The following is a 24,144-nucleotide window of genomic DNA, read 5'->3' as shown; positions in this document are numbered from 1 at the left end:
ATACCCCCAATGGCACTAAGCTGTTTCTCAGATATAAAAGAAGTGTTTACTACTAACACTTTAATATATGAAAGGTTTGCCCACTGTATGAAACTGAGTAGGGAGAAATTGTGATGTGCTGCCTCAATAGTTAAACAAAAGGCTCCAGATGTATTTAAACACCTCTCCCAAGGACATAGTCCACACCAGTACAGCTTACACCAGAAAGTAGTTCTGCCTGTGCTGGAACGGCCCCAGAGTACTAAGTCTTGGGCACATAAAGCTGCACAGAGGTAACTTGGAGAATTAGTTACAGTTAATGGGAACATCTGGGTAAACAGCAAAGAAAGGAGGGGAAGAAAATGTAAGAAGCACTTGCGCATCTCTTGCGATTGGAGAAGTAGCACCTTAACATTCAGCACAGGTCGGCTGCAGGTAAAGGACATCACTCTGCCTCGCGTGGGAGGCTGTCACACAGGCCGCAGGGTGTGGGGAGGATACGTGCCTCGGTGGGAAGCACAAGCCAAGATCCCCAACCCCACGAAGAAAGGGGTTAGATTAATATTGAAGAGATAGTCCCCTCCAGGGACACACAGGGAGTAAGTAACCCCCAGAGAGAAAATGTCACTCTGTAGTAGGTCAGGTCAGGTGGCAACTTACTGAGACACAGAAAATGTGGAAAAGTGGCCCCTCCTTGATCTCTCACAGTAAGGGGGTTGCCCGTGTTTGTAAGGAGAAGAAAGAGATGAAGCCAACCATGATGGTGGCAGATGTATCTGTTAGCAGAAACGCCAGAAAAAGACAGAAACAAAGTACGTCAGGAGATGGAAGCTCAGAGAAGCCAGAAAAACAGCCAAACATCCTGGCTTGCTGAACCTACAGGACATGACCAAGAAGTTAATGCAAGTATTCAGCCCTGCCCCCAGAGTCAACCCACAAAATCTAAGCCACAGAGAGAAAAGCATCAGGTATCTGCTGTTCCCAGGCCAGACCCAATCCAAAAGCCACCAGACAGTGGAGTGGTTTCAACAGCCACACTCCCAGGAAACGGGCAGGGAAAAGGGCAAGAGATGTGAACAAGGTGGTACTTTGGAGGGCATGTGATTTCAGAATTACCTGCTGCAGGGAAGCTAACATAAGAGGGTCAGGTAACCATGCCTTGGTCTCCACGGGCCAGACAGGGAAGAGTTAGAACTTGCAGTTGCAAAGCTTTTTACACCCACCAGAAAAATGACATTTAAAACACGCCGAGGACTGATGAAACTGCCACAGGGGATAAATAAATAAATAAATAAATAGGCAAAGAAGAGAGGAGGAGCAAGACGGCTTAAGTTGTGAAAGAATGTGTTAGGAGAGAAATTTATGGGACACTGCTCTGCCTTTGAGCAGCAGCTGACAAGCTTGCTGGGCTACCGCAGCAGCCCCAGCACGTGAGCTGGTACCACTCTGCACCACAGCACTGCTCAGGGGGAAAATCAGCAGAAATAGAGGTAGATCTGGCCTTTAGCTTTAGTCTGACCTGATTACTACAGAGGTCTCCCCAACTGGCAAAAGCACAGCAGCCAGCAAAGTAAAGACAGAGCCGATTGTTCAAAATATATTTTAAAATTCATTCTCCCTCCCCCTTTTCCTTTTGTATTTCCCTTCCATCACCTTCAACTGTTGTGCCAAGCATTAAAGGAATGCCATAAGCATATCCAAAGCGCAAAACTGTTCACTATCTGCCTGCTCTATGTAGCTTAGCAGGCCTTCTTGCTAAAAAGGGTATGTGTTAGACCCAGGGGTTACAGAGAGGAAGTGACCAGAACCTTAAAAAAATCTCAGTGTCACAATGAAATGCAGCTGAGGCATTTTGATGGACAGTCGCCTGGCCTCAGTGAGATGTTTTTGTCATGTCCCCATCCTCCCCGAACGCAGCGCTGGTGGCAGCCGGGTGGGCATGAAACAACCGAATCCTCGCAAGCGCAGCCCTGGGTGGCAGGACTGGCCCTGGCTGCGCTCCCAAGGCCAGAAACAGCTGCTGGTCAGGCAGCAAGTCAGCCACCCTATGTGTTGATTTGGGGGTTTTCGTCATATAGAACTAACAAAAAAAAAATCTCCAGTATAAATCCTTATCTGTTCCAGTTGTTTGCACTTGTGTGATTGGAGGTACAAAACAAACACCATGTGACTTTTCTCATCAGTTACAATTGTAAATTGATTCCTTTTATTTATTCTCATTTTATGTAACAAGTCAAACGAAACAGGTATAAACAGAGTTTAAGTTGGAAATAACAATTTTATTCCCCCTATTTTACAGCTCAGCTCGGCATAACATGTTTCGGCCACGTAACTCAACGTTCTCATAAATCACCCAAAGCCCAACCCTTTCTGATTTACCAGCACCAGTATTATTTGGTCACACTTGTTTTTCTTCTTTTGCCTGCACAGACTCGACTTAGCCATTTCTAAATTCAGAAGGAATACAAAGAAATTGGTTTTGTATTGGTCTTTGTATTGAGACTGTATTTTTCTTGGCTTCTGACACTCAGAAGCACTGGAACTATGGGAAACCAGCAGCCCAAAGGATAAGTGTTTCTGAGGCTTTGACACTGGGTGCCCAAGGGAATGAGGCTCACGGCATCATACGTGGAGGCTGCGTGTGACTGTGCTCTGGTGCTCACCTGTGCAGCCATCCCATACACCATGACCTCTGCACCCAGTAAGTTTTCAGTCTTTCACACAAATATGATAGAGGTAGTAGAAGTCTATACATAGCAAGTTCTCTTAAGTTTTGTGATGATAGGTGAGCAAGTTAAAAGCAAAGAAAATGTAAACAGTGCAACTAAAGCACAAATGTCAACCACACTTCGCAATCAAAAGTCAAAGTTACAGAAGAAGAGTGTTTAATTGTAGTACTGCAGTACTCCTTTGTTTTGATGGTAGTACAGTAACATGACAACCTCAACAAAGAGAAATTCAGTATCAAAAATGATCCAGGGTCTACAAACTACATTTATTACATTAAATACTAAATTAAGCATTAAACTCAACAAAAGGTAACATCAAGACATTCTGTGAAAAAGCTGTGTCCTTTCAAGCAACCTGTGAGAGTCTTTTTCTGCCCTGTCAGAAGCAAGCAGCGAAGAGCACGCTGCCTTGCACTGGCTTGGTCCATTATACCAGATTTGAACCATTAGCATTGAAACAAACCAATGAATTCCTTGGGAAGCAGAAGCAGTAGCTGACCCAGTGACCCTTGAGAGGCTTAGGAAAAGCTTAAAGCCTTTAAAAGCATAGCAGACACAAGCACCCAGCAGATCCTCCATCATAAATATGGTTTCCTCTCTGGAAAGAGAAAATCCTACCACCCCAAGTGAAAAGACCTTGGAAGACACATCCTTCTTCTCAGAGGGGGATATTTAGTCAGACTGCTGAGAGAAACACCATCCCATGGGACACAGGAGGGCAGGGAACAGAGGGAGGGGACTTCAATTCCTGGGAAAATGCCCCATGAGGTCAGGGGATTACTGCTGATCAAGCCAAGAAAAGGGATGCAACTGTTCCCAGAAGGAAGAGGGAAGGAGCAAACAACATGAAACCTTTAACCTTTTTGTTCACCATATCAAAGTGATCAACCAAAGGGTAATGGTAGCTGACTAGCTTTCACATCCCATAACCTCGCAAATCACTAGACACTCTGGCCTTGTCATTTCTCTCCTGTCAGCATTTCATGAACTGTTTCAAGTATTCTGAAGATTATACCTTTCCTGTTCTTTTTTTTTTCCAAATTACAAAGGAACTCTTCTATTAGATCACAGTGGCATAGGTCTGTTGACTTTTTTTTCCTTCTTCATCTTACAATACATCACTGGGTGAAGGAAGTCCAAGCTATGAATGTCTGACTTAGAGAAAAAAATTCAGTTAATTACAATAAAACTTGTACCCAGTGCCAAGAATAGAAAAAGGTCAAAAGGCCAGGAAAGTAAACGCTCATGTTAAACCAGACCTGAAATTTCTGTAAATGGACAATGCCTATGAAGGAAAGGACTAAAACCTCCCAAGGCTTAGAAATGGCTACCCTTTGCTTTGCATACAGACGAAAATGAGAACACTGACAAATAACTGAAGTCTTTGAGATGCAGGCTAAAGTGTATCCTCTGAGCAGACAATATGGCAGTATCTTGACATTACAGTAAAAAAACCTGTGACTTATTTACCTTTTTTTTTAATGTATGGTACAGAAGACGTGTGATTTTTCTGTTCACCTTTACAGGCAACTTACATACAGGGTAACTGTTTGCCCAGACAGAAGACATAAATGAAGACAGCAGTGGAGATATGCCAGTTCAGTGACAATTTGCCACTCTTATGCACTTCACCAACTCCCACCCTTAAAATGAACACTGTAGCCCTTCACAGAGCATGTCCTCCCTCTTCCCACCAGGACATCCACGAGTCCTCCAGCTTTAACTACATGCATCCTCCTGGCCCTCACAGATCTTCCTGCAGCTTAGAGAAGTTCCCAACAGGCTCCTGCATTTCACTGACCTGACCCCATTCCTCCAGCCCAGGGCAAAGCAGCAGCCAAAAACCTCCGTTGCTCCCCTGGCTGCCAGCCGTGGGGGGAAAGGACCCAATCCCCCTCCACTGCCCGGTCCAGCTTCAGCCTTTCCAACCCGGCTGCTCTCTTTGCTTCTGGCAGTCCTGTTCCTCAGAAATCTCACTGACCACTGCAGGGGTCTTGCTGACTGCCTCCTCCCCTTCAGCAGCATATCCCTGCTCCTTCCTGGCTCCCTGGTTTCAGAGAGGACGGAAACTAATAGCAGTTTTTAAGCTAGTTTTTGTGTTTGCAGTGTTAGAACATCCTGCCAACATTAAACGCCCTTACTGAACTCTGCTTGCTACCTTTGCAGGGGAACAAATGTTAATGTGATTCCCTGGCAAGGTAAAACGAGCAGGATCAGTCTTGGTTTTACAGTGCCCTTTCAGCAAGGTAACACTCGACAAAACCTTCTTATTAAAGTACACTGAGGCCTGGCCATCTTCCACATGCATGCCCCAGGAAGACAGAACAGCACAGCAAACCACGGCAACAAATCACTCAAGTGAAAAATGCCAGTGTGAACTGTAAAAACAACCGAGGAAACACGGTATTTATCTTGACCAAAATGCAGGTTATAAAGTTCTTAGTGAACTTAATGGAGTTCAGTAACTGTGAAGTGGCACAGTGACAAAGGAGGAAGCCCAGATCCTTAGAGCAGGGCCAGCTCCTGCCCGAAGGGACGGGGCTGTTGGCTGGTGCTGCTCTGCAAACGTGCCCCCACGGCAGCGGCTCCCAGAGGCCGCAGCCTGCGCAGCCTCCAGGGAGGCTCGTGCCTCCGCACAGGGCGCAGAACTCCTCTTCTCACCCTCTTGTATAACTCGGCTGAAATACAAAATGGAACAGATAGCATGTGCATTATTGAATTATTTAAGAAAATGCCGTACAGGATCTTAATCAACGAGACTGTTTAGGGTTATGACTAAGCAGATACTTCCACCTGAATTGTTAGGAGAGATACTGCTCTCCGACCTTGGTTAAGGCATGGGAAAGGCTGCTACTGAAAACTAGTTAAGGGAAAGCAAGCGAACACCTCCTAATTTTGTAAGTGGTCCATGAATGACAGACCCCAGCCTCTCCACCCCTCCCTTTTGATCAATTTTCTATTCACAATTTTCTGTTTCTAACATGAAAAGTGAAATTGTGCTACGAATTTTTATTTCATTTACTTGTTCCGGTATGTAACTAAGCTGTGCTGATGAAAAGTTATAGGTTTCTTGTCTCAAATGATGCTTGAAAATTGATTTGGATTAGAGAGTCATGGTTTTAATCAAATTACTAGCAAATGATTTTTAGAAAAGTATAAAAATAATTGTACTTAAGTGACATAAGAATAAGAATAAATAATAACAATTGCTTTCCAGAAGTTATTCTATTTCAGAGAAAGTTAATCCTCTCAAGTCTTTTGCAGGGGGAAGAAACACAATTTTAGTTCTTTAAGTAGTTTCACCCAAACCTCTAAGGAATCAGATGCTCAATTTTGCCTCTGACATATCGTGTCAGACAACTTCTATATCCATCAGAAAGTTCAACTGGACAACTGGAAGTACAATTCATTAAGATACAATCATCTATAGGGTAAAAATCAATAGTAAAGTTATCTTCTAAGGTATTATCATGACAAGAGAATATAAGTAATCGAGTGTTTTCAAAGTGTGTTAAACTAGCTGCTTTGAAATCATATCTATTGTTAATTTAAAATAAAAATGTGTTTTATAGAGATGTGATAATCAGAGTGCTCAGCACAGAAAAGTCTCTTTTTTTCATTGCATTAATTCACCAGTAACCAATTTGCATTTAATACAAGATTCTTCATTTTCAATTAGCTACCCAAGTATATGACTATATAATCAATTCCAATTTAGCAGGGTTACTGTCCTCCATTCAGTGTTACTATTTCCATTAGTAACCTTTGCAACTAATATGCTAAAACATATCAATTATGAAGGCCATTACTTTAATGCAATAATCATAAATTACCTTTCATTCGACATTAGTCCTGAGCAAAAAAATGACCAAGCATCATAAAGGGTAATTAAGAAAGCACATATATAACTTCAAGTGCAAAGAAGATTGCACTGAAGAACCAGTCTGAAAGGGGAAGCTGGCAAGACAGAAATCCTGAATAATACATCTTCCGAAGAGGAAAGGATAAGTCTCTTCTTTCAAAATACAAAATTACTAACATACCAAATTCTTACCACAATAATACAAAACAAGGATAGCTAGAGAGCATGCATAGACTAAGACCATGACAAATAGTTTTGTCTTCATTCTCCCTCTGATATGTAACCAGCTTAAAGAATGGGAGCATTTTACCATGCAAAAATGTTGCACAGGTCTAAAAGGCCACAATGAAGAAGTCTGTATTGCTACTTGCATGCATTCATGATTCAATAAACCTTGAAGTTCATGGCAGAAACTGTGAAGTCACAGGTATTAAGATCTGTGATGTGCTCTAAATATAGATAATTTAGGTCATAACCATAAGAGACACAAACAGTCCTCTGAGATAATCCTCATGTGACACTGGTATTACTTTAAAAGGAGTATTTCTATAATAACTCTTGCTTAAATATAGAAATATGACAGCAGTGACTAAATCTAGATGCTGTATGGTTTTTTTATAAGGCTCTTCACACAAATCTTGCTGTACAGTCACTGGGCAGACAGCACTAAGGCTGCTCACAACAAAACTGGTTTCCTTCTTGGTGAATTGAACTCTCCTTTCCAGGCATTTGTACCTTTTAAAGGTATTTTCTAGAGTGTTTTCAGTGATACAAACTCACATCAAAAAGAAAAAATAAATGAGAGGCTATCTATAACCTTTGTCACAAAATGGAAACAGATATCATCGTCTTTCTAAATGTCACTAATCATTTAACATTTCACCTGTTATCTTCACCACCTCCATCAATTCCCAGAAGCCTTGAATTCATGAAGTCAGTAATGTGCTGGAGTACCTAAGTTTCTTACCTGAATAACTTCAGCAACTAGATTTAAAATGCAGAAGAGGAAATGGCCACATGCAGTAGGAGACAGTTTTCAAGCCTCAAACAATACGGAACATTCACTTCTCTCATCTCCCCTCCTTGTCGGCTAATCACTTTGTCAGTAGTGTTGTCAATATGCATAATTTTTTAAGTCTTGGATTATTTAGTCCTTAGTCTTAAAGTCCATGGTCTTAGAATTTTATGATTTAGTTAGAATCTCAGCTTTCATTAAACAAACAAAAACAAACAAACATTAAAGCTAATATTCCAGTCCTTACAATTGTGAAAGAAGGCTTAAAAATATTGCCCAAACCTTGCCTAAAGGCTCAGAAACTAGGGAGCGCACTTAATAAATTACATTTTTTTAGAGTTTGGCTTGTGACTTCTTGAGGTTTGCAACGGGGGAAATTACATTTACTTCTCTGATCTTTCCCCCCCCCCATCTACTTCCTTCCCCTCATTGCTGCTTCATCACAAACTATGTTTCTCAGATCTCCTAGATTTTCCTTTTTTGGAAGTTCTTTGGGGTTTTCTCCTTCCTCTCTCTCAAAGGGCGCCCACCACACCCGCTCTCCCTGCTCCAGCCAACTCTGGCAGGATTAACTGCATAAAACTCTGCCCAGCCCCTCAGACCTCGGTGCTGCCGTGATGCTGGAGAAGAGGAGGTTGAGGGGAGACCTTATTGCTCTCTACAACTACCTGAAAGGGAGTTGTGGTGAGGTGGGTGTTGGTCTCTTCTCCCAAGTAACCAGCGATAGAATGAGAGGAAATGGCCTCAAGTTGCGCCAGGGGAGGTTTAGATTGGATATTAGGAAAAAATTCTTCACCAAGAGAGTGGTCAAGCATTGGGAACAGGCTGCCCAGGGAGGTGGTGGAGTCACCATCTCTGGAAGTGTTCAAAAAACGTGTGGATGTGGCACTTCAGGACATGGTTTAGGGGGCATGGTGGTATTGGGTTAACAGTTGGACTTGATGATCTTGAAGGTCCTTTCCAACCTTAATGATTCTGTGATATGCCTGCCCAGTACACAGGCAAAGCTTCTCCTTTCAAAGGCTCACTGGAGAAGGTGGCAGAAATGCCACCTAGCAAGTGAAGGAGTATATAAACACCAACCCCCTCAACGCCTTGGAGACAAAGAAATAGAGCTCTGCTGTTTCTTGTGACAGGCCACAGGCCTGAGGGTCTTGTCTTCCCCCGCCTGGGGACTTGCTTTAGCCCTTAACAGAAATTATCTGATGTCCAGGTAACCGCTCCACACTTTGCTTTACCTTTTGCTTAGCTTTGTACAACTGTGTTGTGTAATGCCTATTAAACCTATTTTTTCAACTAACAGACAGTAGTAACAAATAATTAAACTATGGAGAGTGGACTGCCTGTGACCCTACAATAAAATGGAGGAGACAGGAGTACAGGCACGGGATGAAGGCAGAGGCCCTGAACGACCCTGGAGGTCCTTGGGCTAGAAGAAACTTGCCTAGTGGTCTATGATGGGCCTTCAAATGAATGCAATCTTGGGAGCCGTGCGTAAAACCAGTCTTAGGGGTAAAAAGAGAACACAGAACCATTATCAGCACATTTTTTTACCATTTATCAGTAAAACATAGCGCATACAGCACCTTTGGATGTAATGTGGAGTTACAGCGCAACAAAGGAAGCGCAAGTCACAGTTACGAACAACCCAAGATGGATCCTGTAACAGAGGAGGAAGAAACCACCAGTATCAGCACTGCTCCTCCTGGTAAAGGATGCTGATGACTCATTGTACCCCCACCCTAGTCCCAACAGCTGCCACCAACCTCAGGACATAGAAATGCAGTGGGGAAAAAAAGGGTAGATAGCAGAAAGTTTGTGTATATATCCTTCTAACTGCATATAATTTTAAACTGTTTAAATTCTCTGATTAAACCAAGAATAGATTCTTGGCATTCCATCTAAAGTGCTTCCTTTTGTCAATAATGGCCTTATGAGTCAGCTCGGTAATAATTTACCCAACCTCCTCCCAAAACATCAATCCCGTCAAATCAAACATGTTGCTGTTTAGAAGTGAAAGGTAAAATTTGGCTCATTTTTTCTACAGATTAGAGAACGCTTAAAAGTTTTTGCCTCCTCAAAAAATACATGTTGTTAGCTAAACTCAGCTCGACAAATGGACAGCATTAAATCACTGTTCTTTTCCACATCACTCAAATTATTTGCTTTGAAGTTGCCCAAGTAGCATCCAGCAAAACCTTTTTAGTATCATCTTTCTCGTATCTTCATTATACTCTTCAAGACTCGAGTCACAAATGCATTAATTTTTTATTACTACAACTAATAAATAAACCAAAAGCAAAGTTTATTTGGGTTATACCTACATTTTTCTGTTGTACAGAAAAAATGCCATTTGTAGAAATGCGAGCTAATTATTGAAAATGCTATACTTTTTAAAGCAAAGTACTAAATGCAAAGATAAAGCAAATACAGGAAAAAATCATTCACATGTCTCTTAAGCTGTACTTGTACTCTGTTTTCCTTTATAAAAAGTTAAGTTTGAAATGCTGTTTTTCAAAGCACATATGGCATTGCAGTTAAACTTCTCTTTGGCCTCCTGAAATTTCAAACCAAGCAACACCATAACAATAAGGCAAAAACTTGTAACAAATTCTGCCTGTGCAAGACTATAAATCAGATTTTCAATTGGATTTTTTTCTTGGATACATTTTCAATGGATACATTTAGAAAGGAAAAGAATAAGAGGAACCTCTTGGGTGAAATGTCGTTCAGTTTTACATTGCCAGGAACTATTTTTAGCTCTTGAAAGTATGAAATGTTCCTAAACAGGAGAATAAATTTTGAGCCACTTCCAGAATTCAAGAGGCAAGTATTGTCTCTGTCTTTATCATTTCCATGTATAATGCTGAAGGCTGTCATTTTGGAGGGACTCTGATTTTAATGACTGCAAATTCTCTACCTCAGCATGGCGAATGGTCCTAGTGCCGACTACTACGTGAACTTACAGAACACGTTTGCTGGCTGGGGTGAAGGAAGGCAGTACCTTTGCAAGCTCAGAGATGCAACTATAAATCAGATATGAAAATGTGAAACATGTTTTGCACCGTTATTTAGTCGTGTTGAAAGGAATGGCTATAAAAATATGCTTGATGTATGAAGAGTTTAATATTTATATTAATAGTTTAATAAGAGTTTAATACTATTCCACTACGTTTGCAATCCCTGCACCTACTTTTCTATAGAAAGATGATATTCCTCTCTCATAAAAAAATGATAAGCAAAGGAAGCAGGGCAAGGGAAACTTAGTAATAGGAAAGCAAATGCAACAGAGATGGGTGAGGTGGCATTATTTGCCATGGTAAATTGCACTTTAAAATATCAGAAATGGCAACTTATTTGTGATTTTTCCCCATCCAAAGGGCGTTGTCATTTAAGAGCTATCAACTACAGCAATGTCCTTTTCTATTTAACAGACATGTAGACTACTGCATTTACCCATATTGCACATACCTCACAGTCTTTGTTATCATAAGGTACAAACAGTCAGGAAGAAATATTTTGACCTTAAGCAGGAAAGCAAGCAAACAAACAAAGAATCAAGCAGCAACAGCAACAGTACTCATACTGTGGACCAGTGGCCATCTTCAAGGAAAAAGAGAACATCCGACACATTGGAAGATTATTAAAAAAGTCAATTAACTGCCAAAAAATATAATAAATAATACCAGTGGAAATCTATTAATAGCCTCTAAACCTTGAAGAAGCTACCAACTTCTTGAGAAACATCCACAGCTGATTTCAAAAACACTACGAACAATGTTTTAAGTGGATGACACATGACAAAAATCAGGACCATTTGGCTTTTGTGGTTTTAGGGCTTCAGTGCTTTAGCCTGAGATATTAACTCAGCCTACACTGCAAACAGTATCACCAAAGTCATCACCAACGCACTTTCTGAAAGATGCACAGAAGAACAGCTGCAAGTATGTGTGTACTCTAACATATGTTATCATGCAAGAGGTTTTCTTATCTTGAAAATCAGGCTTAGTAGAAAAGAAACCTGCTTTAAGAAACATGAATGGGGGAAACAGTAAGGGGAAAAAAGAGGCAGCAATCATTACAAAGCCTAAGCCCAAAAGGCTACCTCACTTACTTCATGTTCAGTCAGCATACAGTGTCCAGAATCCACGAAGCCTCACATGAGTCCTGACCAAATAAAATCAAGTGCAATTTTTTTTTTATTTCAACAGATTATTCATCAAGTAAGTCTGTGTCCTAAAACAAAGGCATGCACATATTTTATGAAGATACGCAAATAGCTACTAATTTTGATCTATAAAACATTATGAAACACCAGTGAAAAAAATCTTTACTACATCCAGGCAATTCAGCACTGAAACTTAGAAGGGGGGTGGGAAGGTTCATGCCTTGAGAGGGAACCCAGACAAGTAAAAAAAGTGGTGTCATATTCGAGACACTTACTGACTACATTTACAGTCTGTTTTCCTCTTACGCTGTAAAATTGTATTTGTAATTTATGTCACATGAATTCAGCTTCTTTTTCACACAGGACATCATACAGGTGTGATTTGACAATCTGCTAGTTGAAACATGAGTGGCCACTTATAAAAGATGTACTTGAAATAAGCTAAGTTTACTTGAAAATAATCTAAGTTTATGTATATACAGACACAATTTTAACTCTGGGGATCATGTGTCCATCTCTTTGTAGTATGAGCCATATATTAAGTACAGGTACTTTTTACAGATTAAAAACAGCCTTTGGACAAAAGACATTCTGAACTTAGAGAAAACGCTGATGACTCTTACAGAAAAACAAGTGGAATGGGTTAAATGCCCCAATTTATGAAGAGAATATAAAAAAGTCACCCCAGAACAATAAGGAAATTGTACAAATGTGCATTTGGAAAGACTTCACATGTTTGATGATCCCTTTTCTCACTGCTTGCAAAAAGAAGGAAGTTCCTGCTCTGTCTCAAGGCAGTTTTATACATTTGTTGTGAATTTTACCCAACTTGCTGACTGACAAACATGTGAATGAAGGGAGGTAAGAAAGACCACAGCAACTAGACTAGACATGAAGTGTAGATGATGTGTGCTGTCTACACAGTCAGTTGTATTCCCACAGCTGAGGAGCCTGGTGGGGAAGGAATACTGGTGGGGAAGGAATTTCTGCAAAGGAGATCATATCCTTCTCACTCAGCACACGGGGCAGCTCTCAAGTATTGCAAAAAAAATGACATTTTCTTCCTGTGATGACTGGTGCCTCTTTTTGACGTGTGGAAGGCAGCAGCTCCCAGTCCCTCCTCGCCCCCTGCAGCACTGCCTGCCTGGGACTTAATGCGCCTCATCACCATAACTAACAAGGAGAAATTGAGGAAAACCACCACCAAACAGAGCTGTTGTAGTTGTCCTACAAGCAAGATGTTGATCTGGATGCAATGCTCTGCTGTAATGAAATCTAGACAAACCCTGCATTTTAGAAAATTAGGACTAGTCAATTTATGTCTACATATAAATTAGCTATCTCCTCTATAAAGTACCTGTTTGAGAAATAGAAAGGTAAGTGAGATGAACGGCCCTGGATCAGGTGTCATGTACTGATTGATAATGAAGTAAAGCAGAAGTCTTTTAAAATGTACTTTCAAGGGTATTTTAATAATGGAATCGAACTCTAATTCAGAATGTCCTTCAGGCCACAGTTTTATGCATACTTTCAATTCCTTTCAGCCAAAATTCTCACCAAAATTAAATGCTGTCTTCCCATAACCCCTGAATTATGTCTTTGTAGTACTGTACAGCCTCTCTCCTGGTCCCAAACCACAGTTTGGATGGCAATGGGGTGAACAGGATCAGAAAACTGATACCGCTTGTACCTGTTTTTTTCTCATTAGGTTCCATTTAACTCTAATAGTTGTCAGTTTTATTTCACCATGCAGTCACATAAAACCTTTTCCAGCAAGGGGGCTGGACCACAGCATTCATCCATAGCAAAATACTGAGTAAAGTTTACAGCATTAACCGATTAGTGCAGTCCAACAAAACACTAAAATAACGGTGAATTAATTCTGCTTACGAACATGTTTAAATACAGTATATTTGGAGTATGTTTCTTTTTCAAATGTCCACTTTATTTGGTTGTTGATCTCATGCTTTTTAAGCAATTGTGGGATAAAAGCACTTTGCTTCATGGACTACATTTTAACTTAAGAGTTGAAAGAATTTCACTGTTTAACGTGAAGAAATTCACTGCAGCCTACTAACAAACAGACTTCTACAGGGCCCTGCAGGCTCATTTCCTCACCTGTATCTATTATTTGCATACATACATTATACATGCAGTAAGTGTCTGCTTTGACAGACATTCTAAGCTGATCAGAGTAATTTTAAAAAATTGCAAAAGCCTATCTGCTAACTTCTACTTTAACTAGGCTAAATATAATGACTAAGCCCAGGCTTGAATACAGAATTCATATTACAATTTAAACATTGAACAGTAAACAAAATATGTTACTCAGCACTGGCTTTCTGTATATGCACCTACCACCTCACAACTTTAAGGAAAGTAGGAGTGATTTAGGGGCTATTTAATATGTGACAGATTTTTTTTTTCTTCCAAGTTCTAGAATGACACTGAAATGTAATTTTCTCCTATTCCTCTGAATTTGGCTCTGAGATGAAATAATCATTTAAACATTATCTATGTGTTACTAAATAAATCTACTAAATTTACTTTGTAATTAAGTTGATCCAAGGAATTCTCCCTCTAATTGGTCTGAAACCAGGTCTCAAAGCAGCTGGCTGGAAGCACAACAGTGTCAGTCCTGGTCTAAGTAGCATCCTCTGGCTATAGCTGGCTTTTTGCATGCCACTCTGAGTTGGCTTTTAGCAAGATTGTTAAATCTTTGAGCTGCTGGAAGCAATTTAAACCTTCTCCATCACTAAAAGCAGACTCGAGGAGAATCTAGTGTTAAAGCTTCTGTCGGTCATCCCAGGGGGGGAGACACTGAGGAAGCATGTGTTAGGACTCAGAAGTGAACAAAAGATGAGAAGAAGATCAGAAACATCTGCAGAACATTCAATGAAGATTTGTGAGATTTTATCCTCTCTGTCCCCTTCCAAAATGAAACAACTTTCTGTAAACACAGAATGCCTCAGACAATGTGCAAGTATTTGATGACACACCTACAGACAGCGTCAAACAAGAATTTGGCGTTGGAACACACTATAGATAGAACTCAACAAAAGCTACTGTACAATATAGGTGAACTTATAGTCATACAAACAGGCCTACTTGCTCTGAAAAACTCAAAGCAAACACATAAAGAAAACATTTGCAAAGGATGAGCAAGGCACAAGTGTTAATATCTTCCATTACAAGTGCATTTTATCCAACAGAGACATGACAGAGGCAGTGGCTGGTTTACTATAGTTATTTTAACTATGTTTTCTATTTTCATTATGCTCTCTTTTTTATGAAGGCCACCCAAAATCTGTACATGTTTCAGCCTGGCGACAGCTGATACTCAAAGGGCTGTGAAATAGCCCAAGTGCAGAAGCAGCTTCAACAGAGCTCTGTGTCTCCCTGAAACACCACTTGATTGCCACACCCAGCAGGCTCTTCCATAGGATAGAGCGATCGATGCGTTGTAGCAGAGAGGCTTACTGCTGTAATACAGTGTTTAATACTCATCATTTGGGGCTTTACAGCTAATTAGAGAAGTCTTACCCTCCGCACATGATATTTCCTTGGGTGTTACTCAACTCACTGCTAAATTTGACAGTGTTGATGCAAGAACATGTACGTCCCCCACTTCTGCAAAAGGTTTCTCTCCTGTGCATACTCAATACTGATTTCACACAGGGCCCAGCATTTGCTAAAGCTCTTTCTGTCCTTAATATTTTTAAAGCAGCACACAGAAGCTACTCAACAGTTGCTAAAAGAAATCATGCACTTGATTTGCTGGATCTCCAAGAGTTTCTCTTCCTTTTACTGTACTAAAGACGTCATCCTTCACCTAAGATCTCCAACCTTACATAAAATGCGAAGAACCTAAGTCACAAGGAATACTAAATGTACTGAAAATGCTAACAAAAAGTAACTTACAGCCTCTGTATTTGAGCAAAAATCTACTACAATAATGAAAAATAAAAAAAATACATTTTTAAGGTTTAGAATCCTGCAATAAGTGACAAATTTCTAGAAAACCGTATTTTGACGCTCTTGAAATTAATATGTATGGCCAGACTGCTTAATTAAATTTACATCCTTTGAGCAAGGTAAGTTTGGGTTCTTAGACCTTGAGTAGCTGCTTAATTTGCTAGTTAAATTCAGGCAGTATGTTCTGAACTGCCCCAAGATGTTATAAGATGTCATCTTCTATTTCCTTTCAAAGTCTGTCCACTGAAAAAGAGCATTAACAGATTTCAGTAATTTGGTAAGACCTCCTTCTCCTTTTATTTTCACCTAAACTTTCAGCCTGTAAGAAAATGTGTTAAACAAGTTAAAGAAAGGAAGAAAGTCAGTACGTTCAAAGTAAACAACATATTTCTGCCAACATATTCAATAGATAATATTCTATTTTATCCAAGAAGAATGGCTTCATAAGGAGACTGAAAGAAAACCACCCTGGAACAAGAGACAAAAATTTAATTCCTTGTGATAAATCAAGAGAAATGGTGTCCAGCCTAGGTCTCCCACATTTCTCATAAATGCTTAGATATTTCTTAACCCTGAACTGGAAGAAGGATCAGTACATGAACTTTTCTCCAGCTGCCACAAATGCTTGTGTGTACTTTGTCACTTTATTTCTTTTAATTCTACTTAAAATGTTCAAAACAAAACCACTAGTTTTGACATGGAAAAAAAGACTCTGGGTTTTGACATGGAGGTCTTGAGTTAGGTGTGGTTTATAGAAATTTCTGAAAAGAAACTGGTTTATCAATGAAAATCAAGACTTCTTCAGAGCTTTTGAAAAGAATTAACATAGTATTTTTTAACAACGTCTAAAGCTTGATGCTATGATTACATGGATAAACAGAATCTGAACAGACAGTATCACAGCAATACTGCCATTGAATACTCCACATAAGCACCTAAACGAACCATCTCAAGGCAGTATGCCTTCTGCAACATCTCAAAGAAATGGATTTAGGACTTGAAGTTATTTTGTTTTGTACACATACATAGGAAACTTGACAGTATCAGTAAGGCATTAATTTTTAATAGCTTTTCAAAAAAAGAAGCATCTCTGTGTTCACAATTAATAAAAATTATATTATTAATACACATATGATGAATTCTAGTTTCATACAAACACTTGAGAATAAGATACTGTTATGGCATATTTAGTAGCCTTTCATCTCTGCAATTCCAAGCTCTCAAAGGAGTTTGCTTTAGTGGGCATGGTTTATTACATGTAGTGGATTGTTTTTTTTCCCTGACAAAAGACCACTGTGGTGAGAGCTTCAAATCAGGATTAAAACATACAGGGAGAATCTGTGGGAAGTCTTGTACAAGGACAGATATTCACAGTGCCTAGAATTAATTATCATAGCTTCAAGAACCCAGTGATGAATAGAACACAGCAAAAGGTATCAAAAAAAGGTCTTCGTGATGACTTGAAAGATGCATACAGGATGGTATCGATAATGTATGTTCCAGCTGTTGAATTATGCTTGTCTTCATTACTACCTGAGTGTACAACAGTCCTGCAGTCATGGCAGAGAACCTCTAGCTCACAAATACAGGAAAACTGCTGCACCACACACTGAAGTTTAAAGAGAAAATGCAGGTTTACTTCTGACTGTGGGAACACAACTATCCACCAGATTGTAACAGGCAAAACTTCTAGCCTGGATTTGCCAGGGGCATTCAGGAAGAAATACTGAAGCGTGTCATTTTTGAGACAAAAATAAAATCTTCTTAATTCATGATGGAGTGAAGCAGATAAAGCAGATACATTGCTTTATGCCCTTTTATGTCTTGCTCCTTTTCCTGGGATTAAGTAACAAGAGTAGATGTGACCCTGTTCACACCAACAGCTTCTGAAAGAAAGTCCTGAAGAGCAATCAAATTCACTTGCGACTGACGAACAACAAACAGCATGTACTGCTGTATCAGACACTGGGATCAGCAGCAGGTTAAGTGCAAGATCCTACCCCAGACAGGAGAGGATGGATTTCTCAGCTGAAAAAGGTACGCTTACTTTTTCAGTCTTGTAATAGGGAGCACTCTGTCTCCATCCACATCGCCATGCCACAGCACACTGCTGCCTATGAGGCTGCACCGCGCTCACTGTGGTTAACTGACCTGGCTTAGAAATAACCCTACCAAAATAAATGAACGGAGCAGCTGTGGATGGAAACTTCTTAAACTAATGCTCTGGACCAAAGCCACTGCCATGAAGCTACTTTGCCAGAGACACAACACAATCAAAAGGTGCGAGAAACAGACTGTTGAGTCTGAGAAATGTAAGGTGAAAGTTGAGTCTTTCAAACGCGCCTGAGAATGTCAGATTTCAGCTCCCTATACCTCCTCCTTTCCACCAAATTTTCTTCAAGCTGAATCACAGAACACTGCTGTGTGAATCAATCCAAACCACGTGTGTTCCTTTCCAAAACCGTTTTACCCGGTTTACCCTTCCCTAATGTCCCCTCGTCCTCAGGCCTGTACCTCAACCACCGGCTTTCAAGAGAAACTCTTGCTTTGAGAGCTTTCCTTGGAGACTCTACCCAGCGCTGCGCCTAAAGCCAAGGTAAGCTCTTGCTCTGGAAGGCAAGCACCAAGGATACGGCTATACGCTGGGTGATTTCATCTGTTGATTTTATGCCGAGAAGAGTTCATAAGTAGGAGTAAGGAACCTTTCCCTTTCTGAGGAACAAGTAAAGGTTTCAACTGCATTTGAGTTCACACACACGTAGCACATCTACACCAGCACAGCTCTACAGCTGTATCCTCATGGGAGGGAAGCACCCAGCTGCCTTGTCACAAGCTGCTGGGGTTACCTGGGTCCCTGGGTCACTGCCGGCACAGCTGGTACAGGCACTGGAAGCACTCGTCTTCCTCACCTTCCTCTCAGGGAACCTAATGTCACATCCCTGTGCCTGCGGCAGACACCTCAAGCGCCAGGAGAGGCAGCAAGAGAAGGCAGGCCCATGCTCAGCCCCCACCAGACCAGGTTCCCTGAACACGCTGGGGCTACTACGAAGGCAGAAAATAACAAGCAATGCCATAGAGCACTTCTATGGTGGCTCTGTGTTACATCTCAACTGGATTAAACTACCAGGAAGCACCAGGGGAGAAGGCAAGGAAACCTGTACTTCGTGAGTGAGTCACTTGCCTCGCTGCAAAAAGGGAATAAACGGTCAAAATAATGAAAGAGCTGGGATAAACGTAGTAAGTTCCCTTACAGCTCCTCTGGGAAGGACACTTTCAGCTGTAATTTGACTGCTATGAAAGTCAGAAATACATTTGCCTTTCCAATTACTGCCATTTATTACTGCTGATTATTAAAAGCAATGTGCACAGCTGACTCGCAAGATGGCAGGTACTCAGCATTTCTTCTCGTTTTTGTTTCAGTCAGGAAGTGTTTCTCTTATGACAGCCAGAGGTGATCAGGAGTTATAGCAACCCCAAGTGCTTTGTGTTCATCTATTTTACCACAAGTGAAACACTGGAATCCAGCAACTTTTTAAAACTCAATTTGCAAATAATTGGCAGTATGGATGGAGTCAAAAAGCAGCAGGCGCGTCGCTTCTCTCACTTCAACATTCTGACAACTCCAGTCAAAATAATCACAGCAGCTGTCGTTTGATCCTTCATCTTCCCTTTCAAGGTGATTTCTCCCCTCACTTTTCCTTTAGTCACTGAAAAACGATGGCTTGCAGATCAATAGCACAAGTATATTTGCACAATAAAAACCCAAGCCACAGGCTGCATCCCCGCTTTCCATACCTGACAAACATAAATCTGTCCAAAATACTGAAAACAAGGCATAACTGGATTTTGGATTCCCAATATAATAAACAATAAATCCTGAAAACAGGTATCTACCTTATGAGGTTCTGAAAATGAGAATTAAGGACAGTCCTGTTGGTATGTATTTTAGTCATATATCTACCTTAAATATTTTATTTTACCATCAGTGTACTACCATACTTTTCCAAAAAGAAAAAAGAAAAAAAAATTACACTCATAAGCCAAAATGGGTTAACCTGTTAGCAAAGAAAGATCATTTTCTGAGAGTTAGAAAGTTGAGAAAATTCTATTTCACTAAACATTCCACCATCAAAAAAAAAAAATGCGAGAAAGGAGTTTCACTTCTATGAATAGGCAATTGAGAAGTTCACATATTAATGCCACTTGCTAGAGTTTACCAAAAGAATAATAAAAATAAACCAAGTAATATAACAATGACAGTATCCTAAAATGACCTACATATGGGCAGGGAGGAAACTAAGTGAAGTAAAGCTGGAGATGGTAAAGAAAAAGAAAATGGGAGAAACCCTTGGATGCTCTCCAGCAGTACTAGTACACTTGAATTGTTTGCACAGTTGTATTGCTTGACATCGTATCACTTTAAAAAACTTAGGTAGCATTTGCAAGTTTCTTGCCATCAATAAACTTGGATTTAAATTAAAAAACCTGACTGAAAATATCATATTTATCTGTCTAGCACGGAGGAGAAGGGTTTTTTTAAGAAAAATTACTGCAACAAGTAATATTTCAGTGGGTAGTATCTCAGCTAAAGCATGTCACCTAGAACTCGTATGTTAAGATTTCATATCAGATCCAGTAACAGTATTTGATTGATTGCTTCCTTGCTATTAGAGCTGAACTTGTTCAATCAAGTAAGTAAAACTAGGTAGCTGTAAAATTTTATGACTAAAACCCATTGTGTACATTTACATCACAAAAATGGAGGGAGAAGGGCAAATGGTTATCAATCCTTCCACACCGGATAAATGTCTGTTTAGTCTCTGGTATTTTGTGGCAGCCCAAAACTACCTCAATACATACACTTTGCTTCAGGATTGATTTTAAAGGTATAAAATAGAGGGTTTATGTATTGAATATTCCGTATCCTATCATATTTGGAAGTACAAGCCAGGTGACTATGAAATGCTGGAGGAAAATGTCGATACAGGGTTGGAGGTTAAACGCATATAGGAGGTGTTCAGAGGTTTCTGTAGGCTCCACAAGTGAATGTTAGAGGAATTTCATGCTATGTTTTTTGCTCTAGGGTGTGCACTGGCTTTACACAGAACATAGATGAGAAGATGGCAGGAAAAGAACCTGCATCAGTGCAGCCCTCTCTGAATCTTCATTTTTAATTAATTTTTCTCATATTATGAATTATGCAGAATTCAGACATTGTTCATTCAAGCTGAGTTTTGCACTTAAAATGTTCTGGGAACACAGAGTACCTTCCTCCCAGGTATCATGGGTTTACTTTGGGCTCCCACTGGTTCTTCTGACATTTTATACAACCAGTGCCTTTTTTATGTAACTAACCCTACATTTTCCAATGGAAAATCTTTTGAATTGTCATCTAATGTGAGACTAATTTTGTACCAAACCACTCTACTGCTACCTATAGTTAGAACTCATTGGAACCTTGTGTGTACTGTTATAAGACAAGTTGCAATTATGAAAAAAAAAAAATTTTTTGAAGATGCCTGCATTTTTTTTTTTACTGATTAATTATAAAACCAAAACTACAGATACCTGGGTGGTTTTTTTTCTTTTTTCTTCCTTCCTGTTTTGTGGGGTTTTTTTTGTGAAAGTGGGTTAGTGAGGAAGGAGGGGATTCACATCTTTGCCAAGGACTCAAGAACTGTGTCTGGGGGTTTGTTTTCATTGCAGATGACAAGTACCTCCCTGCGTAATAACACGTATCAGCCAGGTGTTTGTTCTAACAAAAATCAGGTTAGTTCCTGAACTGGTTGGAAAATAGCCACTTCAGTACAGCAGCAGAAACAATAATACTTTTGTTGTCCAAACTAGCCTTTTCTCGAAGCCACTGCACCACATATATGTGTATATGGATATATATAATGCATACATATATGTATAAGCATGCACAAACACAGGTCCAAATCCACAGAAATTTAAAATCCTGTATTTTACCGAACTCAAGAATAGAGTCCTAATGCTTGTATAAACTTGCATCAGATAGATATTACAGAGGCAAAAAGCTCAGAATTTACCTTAAGGTGGTCACAAACATTTTAGCTACCTTTAATGATGGCCTGTGCCCTGAAATCCTGTTCTCCCCTCTATTTTTGAATTAGTATTCTCTTTTAATTAAAAAGACATATGTTAACCACTTAAAAAAACATGGCATTCAGGTAGCCGGACCAGCTTCTGAGGAAAGTGAAGTGCTGGATTACAGCATACCACCTTGAATCTTGGCAAAAGTAAATCAGACCCTATAAATAAACCTCAAGGAAGTTAATGAACCAGGTCATGTATGTCTTCACTGGAAATCACTTTTCTTAGAGCAACCAGCAGCATCTACCTATATCTAACATCAGCGAAAGTGCCCACCGTCGTGCCAGCCTGAGCAGCCTGCGAAGGCATATCTTTATTCCTCCTTCTCCAGGGTCCATCAACCACACATTCCCCACCAGTCACAGAGAGCACTCCCAAAGCTGCGTCTCATCCTCCCGTATGATTCCCACGACCCTCCGTAGCCTCCGCTGAGCCCCACTCCGGCATCCGGCCCGACACCCGGGCCCACCGGTCACTGCCGCCCAAGGCACAGCTGCACGTACTCTACAGCTTGGCTCAGCAGCCACAGGCAGGAGGTAGCAGGCAGCTGTCACCATCTACAACCACCAGCAACAGGCGCACCGTGGTTTGGGGACCTCTGCTGTAACCTTCGCAGTGCCAGCCATGCAGCAGAGGCTGACAGCTAACAGGTCGCGTATGCCACAGAGACCCGAGGGAGGAGGAGGAACTCCAGACAAGGATTTATGAAACACGTGGGTGTCTGTACTTGGCTTACGCTTAGTTTGGTTAAAATACATCTCCAGTGCTTCTTTTAATGAAGAACTGGTTTAGTTTCACAAACAAAAGTAACATTTGTACTACTGCCCTTTATACAGGAATTTAACAACACAGATACAGTCAGGGCAAAGACATCTTGTCAAGGGAGCGAGCAGGCGCCTGTGAAAGCAGCAGCGAGAGCAGGCAGAAGAGCTGTGCTCTTCTGTGCTTGTCCTCAGGACTTTTTCTCAGTATTGTCTCTCTACTCCTCAGAGACAATTTATCTCTTTCTGCTGATTATTTAAAGAACATCAGGATACTCCAGGATCTATCCAAAGTTAGGTGTCTAAATTTAGGCTGTGTTAATATGTTAATATCCCTCCACTCCTCCCCGACTCACCCCCAAGAAGCAGAAGAGGAAAGGGTATTTACTAAACAGATTTGATCACTCTATAATCACAGTATGAATGGGAGATGACAGATGTTTTTTAATTAGAGAGGGTACTATTTCTGGAGCATTTGAATCCAGGTTACATGAGAGCCTGCTGGAAGAAACAATTCCAGCCCCCAAACAATGCAGCCCAGTGGTGAGAATGGATAACCTGTTCAGGGAAATAGCCAACATAATGACAGGCACCAGTGTAGAACCAGTGTATATACTTAAATTGAAGACAAAATACATCATGAATATAAAGAAAAAAATATAGGTCACAGACAGCAGTATAAAGGGTGCTGCTTTACATGCCAGTGTTACAGTCCTAAGAAAAAGCAGCAGAAATGAATGAAGAAAATTAAGAGAAAGGGTGTCTGTAACCTGATTCGAGCGGATCCAGCAATGCAGAACTCACCTCCAGCTAAGCAACAACCAGATTCGCAACTGTACTTTTGGATCAACAACTCATTTATTTCCAGCTAGACCACTGTGCCAGCTCCCATGTAATCCCAGCAACTCTGACACGCAACATTAGCTATCTAAATGATAACATGCAATGGAAGTATTCTAAAACAAAAAGGGCAAATAAGAAGAAATCAATGAAAAAAAAGTATTTCCATACACAACAGCTAACACAAAGTACTACCCTATGTTGCTATGGCTTTGGGTGCTATTCAGCACCATGACGTTCTCATAATTGAAAATAGAGTTTCTGCGATGGAACAAGCTGACATAATATAAGGACACACTTAAAGGAGATGGGCACTCCTGGTCTGTCAAAAATGCTACTGCAGCTTAAGTAGACACACCTTAACTAGCTTTGCAGCTGCCTGCTAGCAGCAGGGGTCATTCAGAGGCTGTGAAACCCGTTGGAGGGTGAATAAATACTTAAATAACTAGTCTCGGCACACTGCACTGGATAATTACATCTGACAATCTTTTTTCATGCCTTCACCCTTGCAGTGATATGTAGGCATTATCCCAGCCTGCTAGACGTTTCAAAGCTGTGGTCCCCAACCCATGCATGGGGACAATGCATTACACTTAAGATACTGCACTATTACTCACAGTCACAAGCCATCACCATTACTACAGCACACATCAATAAAGCAAAACACAACAGCTTATCTTGTTGCCTAAGAGCAAGCAAAG

The 24,144-nt window shown here is 40.5% G+C and overlaps 1 protein-coding gene across 7 annotated transcripts in view; it reads right to left on the bottom strand.

Moving 5' to 3' along the window:
- CACNB2 (calcium voltage-gated channel auxiliary subunit beta 2) overlaps positions 1-24,144 on the bottom strand; it is a gene marked incomplete at its 5' end in the record, with an annotated part of 271,036 nt that overhangs the window by 58,716 nt on the left and 188,176 nt on the right. The gene's annotated exons all lie outside the window — the stretch shown is intronic.

Source organism: Phaethon aethereus (assembly GCF_964289735.1).
Source record: "Phaethon aethereus genome assembly, chromosome: 2".
NCBI classification, from domain to species: domain Eukaryota; kingdom Metazoa; phylum Chordata; class Aves; order Phaethontiformes; family Phaethontidae; genus Phaethon; species Phaethon aethereus.
The sequence above is the reverse complement of the archived record's forward strand: the minus strand, read 5'-3'. Positions and strand labels throughout refer to the sequence as shown.